The sequence below is a fragment of the Artibeus jamaicensis genome, unplaced genomic scaffold (genome assembly GCF_021234435.1).
Source record: "Artibeus jamaicensis isolate MK-2021 breed Jamaican fruit bat unplaced genomic scaffold, CSHL_Jam_final scaffold_286, whole genome shotgun sequence".
Taxonomy (NCBI): Eukaryota; Metazoa; Chordata; class Mammalia; order Chiroptera; family Phyllostomidae; genus Artibeus; species Artibeus jamaicensis.
In genome coordinates this window covers 8,633,024-8,648,357 of record NW_026522034.1, presented here as the reverse complement: position 1 = coordinate 8,648,357, position 15,334 = coordinate 8,633,024, and the positions used below count along the sequence as shown (strand labels likewise).

The 15,334-nt window shown below is 40.1% G+C and overlaps 1 pseudogene; it reads left to right on the top strand.

Annotated features, from left to right (window-relative positions):
* The first annotated feature begins 10,726 nt into the window (after positions 1 to 10,726).
* On the top strand, positions 10,727 to 12,304 carry LOC119042632 (elongation factor 1-alpha 1-like; annotated as a pseudogene).
* The last annotated feature ends 3,030 nt before the right edge of the window (positions 12,305 to 15,334 follow it).

The window sequence follows — 15,334 nt, the reverse complement described above, 5'->3', positions numbered from 1 at the left end:
ATGTACGATATGTGGAGGACAGAAAACTGACATGGAACTAGATTACCTCTTGACATCAAGTTCGGGCTAAAGTAGGTTTTTTCACAGTGTAAAGTTGCAATTCTAACACCAAAATTCAAGTGTGAAAAATATACGAATTCTTTCTCATCTGAAAATGAATTTATTTAAACTTAGAGTGCTGCAAAGACATTTGTGCACCCTGTAGAGGCACACTCATCTTTGTGTACACAAATACCAGCTCACACATATATAGGCATATGTTGTCACACCTAAAACAGTGGTTGGCACTCTTAGGAGGAAATTAGCAAATGTGTGTCGAGTGAATGGATGATTTAAGTAAGTGAATGATTGACAAGGACCGCTGAATGAAAGGAGCTTGGGAGTTTCCTTTTTACCAAGCAGAGTGAGCAAAGGAGAAAGCAAGAACACAGACCCGGGTGACCCAGAATCCTCTGTACGGTGGAAAGAATTAGACTGTATTCTTGGTAACACTGAGAAGTTTCTGATAGACTTTCAGCAGCACAATTACTTGATCTGTGCTTTAACTCTGATGACTACAATTAAAATAAAATAGAGTTAAAGTGAAATGTAAATGTCAAGTAGAGTATGGTAACAATAGTCAAGGAGGCACACGATGGTGGCTTAGATCAAGGAGGGGTTGGCAAAAAAAATAGAGAAGTAGATGGTCCAAGACATTTAGAGGGAGGAGTCAGGATGACCACCAGGTTTCCTATCTCATGACTAGATGGATAGGAAGGAGAATGATTTGCCAGTATGCAGAAGACTGGATGAGACCAGGTTTGGACAGAAAACTCAAGAGTTCAGTTTTGTGGCTAGGTTTAAGGCACATGTGAGACATCCAAAAGGAGATGTCAAGGAGGCAGTTAGATATGAGTCTTGAGCCCAAAAGAAATGTTCATCTAAAGATAAAGAATTCTTAATGTCATCAGCACAGAGATTTCACTTAAAATCACGGAAAGGATCAGGTCACCAAGGGAAAGGGTGTAGACGTGAAGAGGGTTCAGGATCTAGACCTGCAGAACTACAATAGTGTTAACTTCAGCAGAGAGGCCAGATTGGAAGCAGGAAAATCCAGAAAGGATGGTGGTGTCACAGAAACCAAGAGAGGAGAATGTTACAAGAAGGAAGGAACTAACAGCTGGATGGAGGGTGTAGGGTGGAGGGTGTAGGGAAAGGGTTCTAGCTTCCTCACCCAGGTGTCTGCATAACTAAGGGAAGCAGTGTTCCCATAGCCTTGGAGAGGCCTGATAACTAGTGTTCTCATAGCCTTGAGACTGGGTCTGATAAATTGTTTCCATAACACGAAACAAGCTCACATGCATGGAATTATGTCATGTTATGTAATGTTCTAGAAGTTTGCCAGCTTTGTTCCCCTCTAGTACTTAAACAGGTAGGGATTCACTGCTGGGGGCGATGATGACAAGAGACACTCAAGGGGACAGGTGCCATGATGAGTGTCATGCTGGGGAGCAAGAACCGTGACATGAGACATGCAGATAGACACGCAGCTTGCAGCGTGCGTGGCTTGCCTACCTATGAATAAAGGCATGCCAGACGTCCCAATGGCTCCGTGAATATTTTTCCATCTGCATGAATACCATGGACATGCCTGGCCTTGAAGGGTGGCAACACAGAGGGTAAGTAAGAAAAAGATAGAAAAATGCTCAACAGCTCAGCTACTGGTTGTTGTTGACTTTAACAAGCAATTCTAACAGAAACCACATTGGAACCCAAAGGCTAGCAACAAAGTGGACATTTCTTGAAACCACTCTTTCAAAAAGTATAAATTTTCTCCCATTATTTGCATAAATTCTCTCACCTTTTACTCGTAGTGTCAGCTAATTAAAATAACAGTTAAATGTCCCTAACAGGTGTAGCTCAGTTGGTTGGAGTGTCACCCCGTACACAAAAAAGGTTGCATTTTGATTCCCAGTCGGGACACATACCTAGGCTGCAGGTTCAATCGCCAGTCAGGATGTATATGGTAGGTAACTGATCAATGTGCCTCTCTCAGATCACGCGCTCGCTCTCTCTCTCTCTCTCCTCCCCCACTCCTCCTCCTCTCTCTAAAAGTCAGTGAACATACCCTGAACGAAGAATTTTTTTTTAAATAGTTAAATGGAAAAAATTCAGAGTTGGAAACTAATAAAACAAAGAAAATAAACATGTTGAAAAATAATATGTTAAGGAATACAAAATAAGTTATGAAGGAATACACAGCAAATTGATAATAGCGATTATTTCTGAGGGTGAGATTGTAAAGCATTTCATTCTTTTAGTATGTATTTGTGTAATACAAATTGTGTACAGACATAAATTATTTTTATAATTATAAAAAATAAGATTTATTTTGTTATGTTTTGTTTTTTAGTCAATAGAAGGACCAAACTGTGTCCCAAAAAAAGTGCCCAAAATTTAGAGGGTTTTGTTTGGTCTTGAAGCATTGTTTTCTGATTAACAATTATTTTAACTTTTTTGTTTTGTTTCACATGCCTTTATATTTTCTTTCTTTAAATAAAAAAAAGAAATTGCTTTTTCAGAGCAGTTTGAAAATGTATGGCAATTGCAACACAATGAGATACTTTCTTTATGGGAACTTTGAATGTTGTCATTTTGTTCACCTTTAATTGTATCCATTGGTATAAATACAGTCTGTCTTAATTGAGATGAGCCCTCAAGCTTGCTTTTAACCCAACCCATTTGAGCTCCATAACAGGAGCTCAAATTTAATTGGTCAGTACAGTGTGGGCTAAACATTTTAACAGCTTGGCTGAAGGAAAGACCTTCCATTTTCCCAGAGGACAGCAGGGTTCTGGTTAGAGCTCATCATAAGATGTTCTGTAAGGGAAATCTTTCAAAAGTCAGTCATCAACTTCCAACATTCCTCTAAGAAAAGTATATGCATGAGGGCAAGGTAGTATCTGACTTAAGAAGTACCACGGATGGGAGACGGTCTTCAGACATAAATTTAAATTATCTTCCTTCTGTCTGCCTTTATGGTGTGTCTGATTAGTTTACTTTCTCTCATCTAATAAATTACCAATTGGTGATCAGAGGAATGCAGTATTTTCAAAGCAAAGTCGAGCAGTTAGGGAGGACCTACAGCAATTGATACATCAAAAGACCTAAAACTACAGCATGTCCAAGTCAGTATGAACCATGTTTATAAATTTAAAGTATGGATGTAGCCAATTGAACAGTGCTTCACTGGGAAAGTTTTCTTTCTTAACCTCCAGCATAACACCTGGTCTCCAAGTAGGAAATTTCATTATCCTTGGGTGTGTGTTCAACGACAGATCCTGCTTTGCTTGTAAACTTGTCAATTTGAGTCTGGGTTCTGTATTTGTTGCTGAAATACAGGGGCAATATATCCATGTGCTGAGAACCCAGACCATAAAGTGGTTTCCTTTCAATCAGTGCCAGTGACCTACTGAACTGATGGGAGGGAATAGAACATGGAGAAGGTGATCAATTAGCTCCGCGTCTTTCACGGTTTGAAAGCTGTCAGTCAAACCACCCTCCAATTCATATCTATTTCTGGATACGTAATTTTTCCATTCCAGAACACATCATCTATTTCATTTTTACAATCCAAAACAGAATTTCTGCTTTTTGTTTTACCAGTTTGCAAAGCATTTCTGATTTGTTACTATTCATTTCCCCCTTTCTCCTGCCCACCAAACATCTGTGCATTTTATAATTTTTTCTCACCTTATATCATTTTACATTTATATCATTTCCTGATACTCTCAAAAAACAACCAAAAAACCCTCTAAGAAGACATTCATTTACTTGCTCATATACCAAGTTATTATTACTTAGTCTGAGAAAAATGTAAAATATTATTTTATAAGGAATTAAATGAGACTTGGAGCTCAAATTGCCCAATCTTCTCATTCCACAAATGAGGAAGGACTAAGCCCAGTGATATGTGGTAACGAGAACAGGTCATGGACAGGTGGCTCTAACCTAGAACTGTTAACTGGTGAAGCATTGGAGTTTTTATTAATATTCATAGATCAATAATAACAGCATTACAGGAAGCATCACACTGACTTTGTACTATAATTATTTGGGACTCTTTGTCTCCCGCAGTAGATTGTAACATTCAGGAAGCAGAACTGATGGTATGTTCACTGCACCCCCAGAACCACACCTTGCCCACAGCAGTGCTTAATAAAGTTGTCATCCTCAGTGCGTTTGCTGGCTTTGTAGTCGGCCTTATGGAAGCGAGATGGAGGCTGGGTAACTAGCACCATGTACAAACACAGCAGTGTCTGGCAGAAGAAGGATGGATTCTTCCTCTTTTTCTCACCATTTCTGGAATCACGCCCAGCAGACCCCTGTCACACCACATTGGCCAGAGCTGGGTCACCCAAGCATCTCTGGAACAATCACAGCCAAGGAGCTTGGAGTCAGCATGTCTGATTTTGTGAAATCACCCACTTCTATGTAACACTGTGTGACAACCTGGAAGCTTGTTCATGTAAACAGACATGTAAACAAAAATGCAAACTGCAAGGTTATATGTACATTACAACTCAGCTTTGCAAAAAAAAAAAGACTTGGAATATACACTAATTATACACTAATTAAAATAGCCTTATTTGGTGGAATAAAAGTTCTTTTTTCTTCTGTTGTCACTTTCTTCCTTAATAGTATAAGATTGTTTTAGATTTTCTTAATCAGATGAGCTTTAATATTCTCATGTGACCTCCAGCTCAACTAGACAAGAGTCTTTGACCCCTGATCTCGCCCCTCAGGACTGATTCACCCACCTGGGGAAATGGATGCCAGGGCAGGTCTGCTCCAGGGGCAGCTGCGGGCAGGATCCCCAGACGGCAAGCACTGACAGCAGTTCTACTTTTCTCGACAATGCCCAATGAGACTGAACTGAGAGTCACTGAGATAAGTGGAGACAAGTCGCATCACACTATTTGTGCAAAGTTGAGGAGGATGGCTGGGTGAGGGAGAGGTCTCTGTCACCCTTCTGTCTCTTCAGTAGACTCCTCAGAAGCTGACCATCAAAGCAGGGTGGTAACACTCTGGAAGATGACACAATACCCTCCCACACAGTGTGAACGATGTGATGAGAAGAAAGGGAGGCTGCACCCCTGCAGTGCGGGTCAAATAAAAGCCCACTCCTGCTGGGACACACTCATGGAGGGTGAACAAGCAAAAGTACAGAGATCAAGGCCAGGAACCTTTACAGTATTGGCCGTTGGATGATTTTCAAGAGTGGGAGGTTATATTGTCTGTTTGTTTGTTTTATAAACACCCATTCTTATGGGTGTGACTGGAAAGCTTATAAATCAGAATATGGTGCTAATCTATCAGCACAGCACTGGGTAGAAATTTTCTAAGGCTTATGGGTGGGACTTACTTCCAAGGGACACTCCCATAACAGAGTTGTGCCAGGGCCTCTGAACAGTCCTATTCATTTGCCATTCTTTTTAATGTCCTTCAACAGGAGCATAGTGCTAGGTTTGGGGTGGGGTTTTTTTTTTTTTCATTTTAAATAGTTTTTTCTATTATTTTACTTTTTTGTTACATACATGCTATTATTTATTTTCTTCTTTATTTTATTGTTGTTCTATTACACTTGTCCCGGTTTTTCCCTCTTTGTCCTTCTTCACCCAGCCCACCTCCTGCTCACACACTCATCCCCACACAATTGCCCATGTCCATGGGTCATTCATACATGTTCCTTGACTAGTTCCTTCCCTTTCTTTCTTCCATTATTCCCCACTCCCATTCCCTCAGGTAGCATCAATCTGTTCCATGTTTCAGTGTCTCTGGTTCTATTTTGCTCATTAGTTTATTTTGTTCATTACATTACTCTTATAAGTGAGATCATGTGGATGTAGGGCCTTGACTTTCATGACTTGGAATACTTCTTTCCAGCCCCTTCTTGCCTGCAAGGTTTCTTTTGAGAAATCAGCTGATAGTCTTATGGGAACTCCTTTGTAGGTAACTGTCTCCTTTTTTCTTGCTGCTTTTAAGATTCTCTCCTTATCTTTAATCTTGGGTAATGTAATTATGATGTGCCTTGGTATGTGCTTCCTTGGGTCCAACTTCTTTGGGACTCAGCTTCCTGGACTTCCTGGAAGTCTATTTCCTTTGCCAGATTGGGGAAGTTCTCCATTATGTTTTCAAACGAGTTTTCAGTTTCTTGCTCTTCCTCTTCTTCTAGCATCCCTGTGATTCAGGTGTGGGAATCTTTAAAGTGGCCCCAGAAGTTCCTAAGCCTCTCCTCATTTTTTTTTTTGAATTCTTATTTCTTCATTCTGTTTTGGTTGAATGTTTATTTCTTCCTTCTGCTCCAATCCGCTGATCTGAGTCCCAGTTTCCTCCCCTTCACTATTGGTTCCCTGTACATTTTCTTTCATTTCACTTTTGACAGGCTTCACTTTTTCCTATATTTTGTGACCATACTCAACCATTTCTGTGAGCATCCTGATTACCAGTGTTTTGAACTCTGCATCTGATAGAGTTCAAATGGCTATCTCTTCATTGCTTAGTTGTATTTTTTCTGGAGCTTTGATCTATTCTTTCCTTTGGGCCATATTTTTTGTCTTGTCATGCCTGTTATATAGTAAGGGGCAGAGCCTTAGGTACTCACCAGCGTGGAACAACCCAGATAGCTGCATTGTTGCACTGTATGTGGAGGAAGAGCCAAAGAGGGAACACAGCCACTTGCTCAGCTCTCTGCCAGTTTTCAGTCATTTCTTCCACTACCCACAAACAAATTGGGCCCCTCTGGTGCTGATTCCCAGGTGGATGGTTTTGTGTAGGTACAAGTACCCTGTGGGTCTCTCCAACAAACTCTCCTGTGAGTCTGTGAGTTTCTTCTGCAGCCACAATCCCCACAGGTTTTTTCAGTCAGAGGTTTTGAGGCTTTGTTTTTCTACACTGGAACCCTGGGTTGTGTGGTGTGTCTCGCTATCCACACATAAATGTGGGACTACCCGCTCCACCAGTCACTGCCTTGCCACAAGTCCTCTCCACCCTGTCTGCTGGTCTCTGCCCCTTCTACCAGTCTGGGTGAATGTTTCTTCTTTAACTCCTTGGTTGTTGGACTTCCACACAATGCAATTTTCTGGCAGTTCTGGTTATTTTTGTTTTCAAATTTGTTGTCCTTCTTTTGGTTGTGCAAGGAGGCAAAGTGTATCTGCCTACACCTCCAACTTGGCTGGAAGTCTAAAGGTAAGAAATTTTTTACATTGTATGTAAGGAAATCAATTTTGTAACTATTCCATTGAACTAATAATCAAAGAAATGCAAATTAAACCAATAAAAATGTTTTTCATTTACTATATCAGAAAAGGTATTTAACATTATTAAATGCCAGAGGAGAAGTAAAACTCTGATATTCTGGTGCTGGTGTCCATGTATATTATTAGAATTGCCTTTTTGGAGAGTAATTTGGCACAAATATAAAATAATCATTTTAGCCCTGACAGGTGTGGCTTAGTTGGTTGAGAATCAACCCACAAATCAAAAAGTCATGGGTTTGATTCTCAGTAAGGGCATATACCTGGGATCAGTGCCTGGTCCGGGTGTATGTGAGAGGCCAATAACCAATAGATGTTTCTTTCTCACATCAATATTTCCCTCTCTTCCTCTGTCTCTAAAATCAATAAGCATGTCCTTGGTTGGGGATTTTTTTAAAGATCATTTTGTTAGATTTGGCAAACCTAATGCAGATTTTTAATTTAAGAAATACTCTGAAATACAGAGGGCCCAGAGACACAGGAAAAGATGCTCAGCATCACTAACCATCAGAGAGATGCAAATTAAAACCACAATGAGATACCACTTCATACCTGCCAAAATGGCCATCATTAATAAATCAACAAACAACAAGTGCTGGTGAAGTTGTGGAGAAAAGGGAATGAACCCTAGTGCATTGTTGGCAGGAATGCAGACTGGTGCAGCTACTGAGGAAAACAGTATGGAATTTCCTCAGAAAACTAAAAATGAAACTGCCGTTTGACCCAGCAATTCCGCTGCTGGGATTATCCCCTAGGAGCCCTGAAACACCAATCCAAAAGAATCCATGCACCCCAATGTTCACAGCAGCACAATTTACAATAGCCAAGTGCTGGAAACAGCCTAAGTGCCCATCAGCAAATGAGTGGATCGAGAAACTATGGTACATTTACACAGTGGCATGCTATGCAGCAGAGAGAAAGAAGGTGCTACTACCCTTCATGACAGCATGGATGGAACTGGAGAGCATTATGCTAAGTAAGATAAGGCAGGTGGTGAGGGACCATATGATCTCACCTCTAACTGGAACATAATCAACAAAAGAAAAAAGCAAACAAAATGTTACCAGAGACATTGAAATTAAGAACAATCTAACAATAGCCAGAGGGGAGGGGAGAGGGGACAGTGGGGAGAAGGGTTATCAGGAACTTCTGTAAAGGACACATGGACAAAACCAAGGGGGAGGATGGAAGCAAGGGAGGGAGGTGGGTTAGGATGGGGTGAGGGGGAGAGGTCGGGAGAAAAGACAGACAACTGTAATTGAACAACAATAAAATAAGTTAAATTTTAAAAAAGAAAAAAATAATCTGAAATACAGAACTTGTATACTTAGTGATGCTTGTCATAATATTATTTATTTTAACCTAAATGTACAATGCTTGGGAGTCATTAAACTAAATCATAAAATGTAACATTATTGGACTATTGTGCCACTGTTACAAACTGTAATTATGAAAACTATTTCAAAGCACAGAAAAAAATTTAACTCACGCTTTAGTTTAAAAATAAAGAGAAAAAGCAACATTCCTATTTTGTCCAAAATTAATTTGGTCATCCTATTAAACCCCCACTTATTGGTTAAAAAGGAAAAGATGACTTCTTTTAATGTGTCCAGTTTGCAATTTTGTTCAATTTCATAATGATAATGTTTCCTTAAGGCAGTGATTTTCAACTGTTGCACTGCAAGAATTTTTAAAGCATGCAATACCTGACTATTTAATCAGGGTGCTGACCTCATCTCCCTTAGATTTTCAAATAAAGAAATGACAACAACCAACATAACAATAGCCATCTGGTGTGAATGAATCAAAATTATACCTGTCCTTTTTTATTAGAGGGGCAAAAAATATATTTGTGTGGTGCTGCAGAATTTTAGTAATTAATTTATGTGTGCTGTAAGTGGAAAAGGTTGAAAAAGCTGCCTTAAGGTTTAATTCTGACTTTCGTGGGTAAAACTGCTTATTCTCTCAGCCAGGCTATTTGTCTTTTTTTATAATGTATTGTTGATCATGCCATTACAGTTGTCCCCTTTCCCTCCTTCATTCCCCTCCACCCTGCACACACACCCCCGCCCACATTCCCCCCACTTTAGTTCATGTCCATGTGTCATAAGTTCTTTAGCCTCTACAATTCCCACACTACTCTTGCCCTCCCCTGTCTATTTTCTCCACACTGTCTATGCTACTTATTCTCTGTACCTTTTCCCCCACTCTCCTCCTTCCACTCCTTTGTTGCTAACCCTCCATGTGATCTCCTTTTCTGTGGTTCTGTTCCTGTTCTAGTTGTTTGCTTAGTTTGCTTTTGTTTTAGGTGTGGTTGTTAATAACTGTGAGTTTGCTGTCCTTTCACTGTTCACAGTTTTTATCTTCTTTTTCTTAGGTAAGTCCCTTTAACATTTCATATAATAAGGGTTTGGTGATGATGAACTCCTTTAACTTGACCTTCTCTAAGAAGCACTTTATCTGCCCTTCCATTCTAAATGAAAGCTTTGCTGGATAGAGCAATCTTGGATGTAGGTCTTTGCCTTTCATGACCTGGAATACTTCTTTCCAGCCCCTTCTTGCCTGTAAGGTCTCTTTTGAGAAATCCACTAACAGTCTGATGGGAACTCCTTTGTAGGTTACTGTCTCCTTATCTCTTGCTGATCTGAGGATTCTGTCCTTCATTTTAAACTTAGGTAATGTAATTGTGATGTGCCTTGGTGTGCTTCTCCTTGGGTCCAACTTCTTTGAAACTCTCTGGGCTTCCTGGACTTTCTGGAAGTCTATTTCCTTTGCCAGATTGGGGAAGTTTTCCTGTATTGTTTGTTCAAATAACTTTTCCATACATTGCTCTTCCTCTTCTCCTTCTGGTACCCCTATAATTCTGATGATGGAACATTTAAAGATGTCCTGGAGGTTCCTAAGCCTCTCTTCATTTTTTTTGAATTCTTGTTTCTTCATTCTTTTCTGTTTGGTTGTTTCTTTCTTCCTTCTGGTCCACTCCCTTTATTGTGTTTATAAATAAGAGGGTGTGCAGGGGTATGTGGTGACCTTGATGGAAAAGAATGGGGCCCTAACCTTAGCTGGACCTTAATTGTTGGCTGCCTGGCAGCCTCTGACATCCACAATGCCTAGTAGGCATTCGTGGGTGAAATCTGCTGCTGTTATGTTAGATAGTCTTTCATCTCTTGTTTAGGTTCATTAGTGTTAGCATAGGTAGGTAGTTAGTTATAAATAAAGGAAGGGAGCAAAGGGAATCAGAAATTAAATATAATAAACTAGGGATCTGAATCAGAAAACAGCTGCAGCATTCATAGGCTCACCAGGGGACCAGCACCCTCTACCCTCAGGACGTAATCATGGAAGCAGGCAGGAAGGATTATTACAGGTCATTAGCCAGGATTACTAAGGGAAAAATAAAACATTAAAGGGGAAATTCCTCTGTTGAGTGCATGCCCAGTAAGAGCCAAGATGGTGACCACTGGGAAGGAAGTTTCTAATCTGGAAAAAGACCAGTTGGTTAGGGAGAAGGACCAGCACAAGCCCACAAAGAATTGGGAATGATTGGTCAGTTTGAAAGCCCAAGATAGCTTTTTCACAATAGCTTTGCCACCAGAACACAGGTGTTGTGAAAACCACCATTAAATCAAAGCCAAAATGGGAAAGGAAAAGACTCACATATCAACATTGTGGTCATTGGACACATAGATTCCAGCAAGTCTGCCATTCTGGCTGTCTGATCTACAAATGTAATGAGATGAACAAAAGAACTATTGAAAAATTTGAGGAGTTCTACTGAGATGGGGAAGGGCTCCTTCAGGTATGCTTGGGTTTTGAGTAAACTGAAAGCTGAACCCGAGCATGGTATCACCACTGACATATCTCTATGGAAGTTCAAGACCAGAAAGTATTATGTGAACATCATTGGTAGCCCAGGACACAGAGACTTTATCAAAAACATGATGACAGGCACATCTCAGGCTGATTGCACTGCCCTGATTGTTGCTGCTGGTGTTGGTGAGTTTGAACAGGTATCTCCAAGAATGGACAAACCTATGAGCATGCCCTTCTGGCTGACACACTCGGTGTGAAACAGCTGATTACTGGTGTTAACAAAATGGACTCCACTGAGCCACTCCACAGGCAGAAGAGATACAAGGAAGTTGTTAAAGAAGTCAGCACCCACATTAAGAAAATTGGCTACAACCTGACACAGTAGCATTTATGTCAATTTCTGGTTGGAATGGTGAGAACATGCTGGAGCCAAGTGCTAACATGCTTTGGTTCAAGGGGTGGAAAGTCACCCATGAAAGTGGCAATGCCAGTGGAACTTGCTTCTTGAAGCTCTAGATCACATTCTGTACCAATTCATCCAACTGCCGAGCCCACGTGCCTGCCCCTCCAGGATGTCTACAAAATTGGTACTGTCCCGGCAAGCCAAGTGAAAACTGGTGTTCTCAAACCTGGCATAGTAGTCACCACCTTTGCTCTAATCAATGTTACAACTGCAATAAAGCCTACTGAAACACACCATGAATCTTTGAATGAAGCTCTTCCTAGGGATAATGTGGCTTTCACTGTCAAGAACATGTCTTTCAAAGAAGTTCATAATGGCGAATGTGACTGGTGACAGGAAAAATGACTCACCAATGGAAGCAGCTCGATTCATAGCTCAGGTGATTACCCTGAACCATCTAGGCCAAATTGGTACTGGAAATGCACCTGTGCTGGATTGTCATGCAGCTCACATTGCTTGCAGATTTGCTGAGCTGAAGAAGATTGATTGTCATCGTGGGGAAAAAATTGAAAGATGGCCAAAGTTCTTGAAATCTGGTGATACTTCCATCATCAGTATGGTTTCTGTCATGCCCACGGGTGTTGAGAGCTTCTCTGACTTTGCTCCCCTGGGCCACTTTGCTGTTAGTGACATGAGACCAACATTTGCTGTGGGTGTCATCAAAGCAGTGGACAAGAAGGCAGCTGGAACTAGCAAAGTCACTGTCTGCCCCAAAAGCTCTGCAGAAGGCTAAATGAATATTATCCCACACACCTGCCACCTAAGTCTTAAAGAGTTGTGGAAGAACAACTTCAGAACTGTTTGTCTTAATTTGTCATTTAAGTTTAATAGTGAAAGATTGGTTAATGATTCAATACATCATAAAACCTTCAGAAAAAAAGGATAATGTTTGGTGGACCATTTGGGGGGGAGTTTTGTGTGTGTAAGTTTTTAAGTTATTAGTTTTTAAAATCACAACTTTTTAATGGAAACAACTTGACCAAAAATCTGTAAGAGAATTTTGAGACCCATTAAAATAGTTTAAGGGAAGTACAAGGTAATATAACCAAAGCTCACCAAAGGCCAATGGCTCAATGACATGTGTTTCTTCACCCATTCATTCATACATTCTCTCTCTGTAGCAGCCACATGGGCTCCAAGCGTGGGCTCCAAGCATGAGCCTGGGTACAGTAACACAGCACCAGCTGGAGCACAGTGGAGAACAGAGATTAAGCTAGTAGGATGGGGCTAGCAGACTGAACTGGACTAAGTTTTGGCATAGACTGAACCAATGTCATAGAAATTCTGGACCCTGACCCTTCTTCTAGGCTTGATGAAGACAAGGCTTGACTTCTTCCACAGCAGGATGGACTAAGTTGAGACCACGGGAACCTGGGGGCAGTCTTTCATTTCTACTTCAATAAATATACTATATCTCATCCTCCGGGTGAGTCCTTGGAAATGTGTTTCTTGCAACTCCTTTGAAGGACTCCATTTCTACTGGCAAAGGTGGGACTCCATGGGTATTTCAGCTAGGTCACAACCCAAGCCAATGGCCCAGCATCCACCCCTGCTTCTGCCTTAAGTGGGGCTTTTCCAAGACCACTGGCTCTTGTTTTAATACCTGTGATGCACAGGGACTACTCCCAAAATAACCAGTCTCAGCTCCCTGCCCTTTTCCTGACCATCCTGCACTATTTTTCTCTCTGGCCATGGCCACAGGAAATAATTCCCTTCTTTATGTTCAAGATTAATCTGAAGAATGAACCTGAACTATTGAGTTTAAACCAGACAAAGGAGCTCAGGAAACATATCTGAATGTTTTGTCCTCTCGATCCCTTTCTCCCCCTTTCTCAGCCCTCCCAAAATCCCACAACTTCAGAAAAGTTAAGCTTTTCCTTTACTGTTCCTAAGATACACCTTCTAATTCTTATTTAAGTCTCAAGGGCTGTCAGGGGTATCTCCACTACACAATTGGAGAACAAATCTTTCATATTTGGTTGTCAATATGCTAATGGCACAGAGAAAGTGAGGGGAATTATAGAATGTAATACATTTTTCAAGCCTGACTGACTTGTGACATTCTTTTTTTTTTATCCTCACCTGAGGACATGCTTATAATTTGAAAGAGAGGAACAGGGAGGGAAAGGAAGAGGGAGAAAAACATCAATGCAAGAGAAACATCTTGTATGTGCCAAACTCACAATCCAGATATGTGCAATGACTAGAAATAGAACCTGTGACCTCTCACTTTATGGGACAACACTCCAACCAGCTGAGCCACACTGGCCAGGACTGACTTCTGACATTCTTGACCAACTACATAATCCTATTGTGAATATCAAAACAAAATAAGATCTTAATTTTGGGGTTAGGGTCCTTTATCCTTGAATATAGAAAACTCAACTCAAATGTGCTTCAACAGTAAAGCCCAGAAGTTTCATAGTTACCTGATTCAGTGACTCTTCAACATCACCCTAGGTTCCTTCTCCATCTTGTTTCTGCCATCAGCAGGCATAACCCTGGACATGGCATAAAAGGACCATCTCTTCCAGTGTCTTCTCACCCTCCTCATCCTCACATCTTATGAGCCAGATCAAGAATTAAATTTCTTTTTTAATTTTATTTTTCAATTAGAGTTTACATTCAATATTATTTTGTATTAGTTTCAGGTGTACAGCACAGTGAAGGATTGACTCAAGCCACAGATTGTGCTACCAGCTCCTGATTTATGTAGGGGAGAAAAAAATACCTGGACAAAAGTCAGATTCTCCTAGCAAAGAAGACTTGTGAAATAGATGTGGAGGAAGCAACCAGAAAGTGTCCAGCCTTCTGGCTTGGGGCTTTTATTAGGGCATTTATTCCATAACAACCTCAGACTTTTGTGTTCCTAAGGAACTTAGATACAAAAGTGGGGAACCTATTAGAGCAAAAAATAGGGGATGTTAAATATTTTTAAATTACAATCATTGTTGCATATTTATAATGGAATGTTGAGTGAAAAATACAGCTTGACTACAACTAAAACTATGTTTTAAAATTCATTTTAATACAAGAAAGAAAAAACACCAAAATAATAATAATTATTATTATAGTTAAGGTCTTGGAACTGTTGGTGATTTTTCCCTAATTTCTTACATAATTTTTAATTCTAAAATTTCATACTTTTTGACCATAGAGACTTGGGTTTGTTTCTGGGCACTCTATTCTGTTCCATTGGTCTGTGTGTCTGTTCTTATGCCAGTACTGTGCTGTTTTGATTATAGTGGCCTTGTAATACAGTCTAATATCAGATGTTGTGATCGCTCCCACTTTGTTCTTCTTCCTCAAAATTGTTGAGGCTATTTGGAGTCATTTACAGTTCCATATAAATTTTTGAAATGTTTGTTCTATTTCTGTGAAATATGTCATTGGTACTTTAATAGGGATTGAGCTGAATCTATAAATTGCTTTGGGTAGTATAGACATTTTGATGATGTTAATTCTTTCAATCCATGAACATGGTACATGTTCCAATCTGTTTGTGTCTTCCTTCATTTCTTGTTTCAAGGTTGTGCAGTTTTCTGAGTACAGGTCTTTTACCTCCTTGGTTAGGTTTATTCCTAGGTACTAAAAATAAAGTAACAGTGATGTTACTTTATAGTGATGTATACAACAAAACTTGTTGTATAGCAACAAATTTCTTGTTCCTAATTCAAAAATGGGAGTCTCTATGGTCAATTAATATTTGACAAAGGGAGCAAAAGCATAAAATGGAGTAAATGGATAAAATTATAGTAAAATC